Source organism: Limulus polyphemus, unplaced genomic scaffold (assembly GCF_000517525.1).
Source record: "Limulus polyphemus unplaced genomic scaffold, Limulus_polyphemus-2.1.2 Scaffold26, whole genome shotgun sequence".
In the NCBI taxonomy this organism is placed as follows: domain Eukaryota; kingdom Metazoa; phylum Arthropoda; class Merostomata; order Xiphosura; family Limulidae; genus Limulus; species Limulus polyphemus.
This window is the reverse complement of record NW_013665636.1, coordinates 1,644,128-1,647,138: the sequence shown is the minus strand read 5'-3', so window position 1 is coordinate 1,647,138 and position 3,011 is coordinate 1,644,128. Positions and strand designations below refer to the sequence as shown.

General features: G+C 27.8%; 1 protein-coding gene across 1 annotated transcript in view; it reads left to right on the top strand.

Moving 5' to 3' along the window:
- LOC106459213 (stress-activated protein kinase JNK-like) overlaps positions 1–3,011 on the top strand; it is a 63,095-nt gene that overhangs the window by 25,347 nt on the left and 34,737 nt on the right. The gene's annotated exons all lie outside the window — the stretch shown is intronic.

Here is a 3,011-nt window from a genome sequence, read left to right as displayed (position 1 = left end):
ATCTTATCTGTTATTTTCAGTAATTAATCTCTGTACAGGTTTGGTAGATTTGACTTATCTCGTAACCACCATAAAAAATAAGGAAATAAATATAAATTATGCCTTTTCAATCTAGAATGAACAAAAATTATAACACAAAAATATAAATGTTTAGAGTAACTAGCTTAAAACTTGTAACATTATACATTTTTATTATATTTATTATTTTTATTATACTGACCTTTCAGCCATGTCTGGCTAACAATACAGAAGTTACAATGATCTGGCTCATGTGCACTCATGTTACCATATCAAATAACATAAAGGTGACCTTTGTTCTGTACAAAGTAACTTGTCTTGGCTGTGTTTTAGTTGAGTAGAATTTTGTAAAGTGCAGTCACATTTCAATTATTATACGTTATATATGTGTATAGATTATTACTATTTTGAAATAAGTTCTTAAAGTTATTTTTCCTAAAACATAGAACAGTAAATAGAGAAGTAAAGCAAACAATTATCTCTTCTAGTTATGACCTTTGTACTCGGTTGCTGCTTGACGTAGACTGATAAGCCTTTAAAAATTTTGCATGTAGAGGATATGAAACAAAATATTGTTTTGGGGTTTTATATATATATATATTTGAGTAACTAAAAAATCATAAGTTAATACATTAATACCATAGAATTCCACTATAATTTATCAAGCTTAGTAACTAAGATGTATTTTACTCTAATAAAATATGAAATTTCAAGCAGACTAAAGACATCACCCTACCTTATTGAAATATTGATTCAAAAGAAACAATGGTGCCAAGTCCGTTAAAATGGCTGAGAAAGCCACTAGGGGGACAATATTCACTTCCGATTGGTTATTCATCTCATATATAGAAGTAAGTGTATATAAGGGAGTGTTTCCAAAAATGGAAAGAGGTTGGTGGGGTGCCACTGTGTTTGGTTTATTACATGAGAAATATTTTAAATTGAAAAGATAAGAGGCTCCTATTTTATATTCTAGCTTGTCAATATTGGTAATTTGAGTTTCTAATTCGTATGAAATTATAGACTTAGTATTTTGACTTCCCAAACATCTAATTTGAACCAGTGCTGCATTCACCATACCCATGTCACACAAAAAACATTGTTTATCTGTGTTATTTTAATATTTGCTTTTAAATTAAGAAATTGAGTAATATATAGTACTAAAATTTGAATTAATATCTGTAGTTTGATACCAAAGTTAACATAAATTCATGAAATAGTAGTTCAATAACATTTTGAGTGTGAGTCAACAAACAAGATGACATGGCCCTTCATCCTTGACTCATCTCAAAAGGGTTAAGTTTGGCAATTAGTCATCTTTACCTTCTTTCAACATACTTTTAAGTAGTTTTTTAGTTTGTGTTTTTACAAAAAATAGTATGCAAATATAAGATTTTAGAATATTTTTTTAACAGAAATTAGTTGTATAACAGGTAATTTTTTTCAATAAGTAAAATTAATTAACCATTTAATAAAGTTACTTAGAATAATGATAAAAAAAACGTTTTTTATAAGCCACTTTCTCAAAAAAATTTTAAAACATTTTCTGTAACACATTTTTTGAACCATAAATGTAGTTTGTGAAAATTACACATGAAAGTTATAAACTAAAGCTTTTTTTATAATTTTAAATTTACAGTTGGATTATAAATTTGAAATATAGTCACAGTATAAGTTTAGAGTTTCTAATTCTGAGTGGTTTATAAGAAAAGATTATCTGTTGTTGGTTGATTAGTTATTTCTATATTAGTACAGAATATTTGGTTTTTAGCAAACTGTAACTATTGAAGTACTTACAAAGGCTTGAGTACACACTAGTTTGTTTCCTTGAATACGAGACACTGAACTAGAGTAATGTGCATGCTCACTAACATTATTATAATTCATTCCTCACTCTACACAGGCGTGGTCGAATTGACTGACCTTGTGACCACTTTGTACTCATTTAAAGTCATTATAGTTTTGATACAACTAACTTTTAATATAGTATGTGTAGCTTCACAAAATTTACCAGACTTTCAGTAAACGTTACAAGTCTTTTGCATACAAAAAATCAGATTTTTTAGTGAAGTATTTTTAATAAACTAAAAAAGCTTGTCCATGAATATATTGAGTCTTTTTTTTTACTAAACTGAAAGCAAAGTGAGTTTCATGTTAAGATTAAAAATACTTTTCTTCATATCAAAAATCTCAAGTTTCATTTCAGATATTTTTTTCAGTAAAACTTTATATTTTATCTGTTATTTTTTTACCATAACTCCATACAAGGTTGGTCAGTTTGACCGACCTTATAACCACCAAAAAAAAACGAAATAAATCTAAATTACCCTTTTTTCTTTCTAGAGTGACTTCAAACTGTAACATGAAACTACATTTGTTTATCCTAAGTAGCTCTAAATTTGTTACAGTATACATATTTTTATAATTAAATTTTGTTGTTTTATTGCCCTTTAAACCATTTCTAACTATTATCAGTGCCAATATAAGTTGTAAATCACTCGAGGAATGTGCAGCTCACGTTATGCTAATGAATTACATTACCCAGGAGCTACTACGAGCTGCTCGTCTGCGTTTCTCCTGAAAATTTTTTTTATAATAATATTATTATTTATTTTTCCTAATATGAGCTTAACTAACCTAAAAAGATCCCTATTTTTACCTTTTAGTTACTTTTATAATTATACGTAAAAGAATAAACAAGAAATAAAATCCTGAATCAATCTTCTTTTTTCTTGTTGTCGATTGTCGAAGAGAGTTAATCCTAATTGTTTTATATTAATGGTAGTAATGCACTAAATAGTTTTTATTAACTTCAGTAATGAACCAAAGAATATAGACTAATAACATGCAAAAAGCAGAGAATGTCCCATAACTATCACAATTTTTTTGGCTTTCTCACTATGTGACAAGAGCTGTTACAGATTCATCCCAGCTAGTTGATATGTTTCCCGTGCAAATGAAGCATGTACTAAAATAGAAATTGACAAATCTCT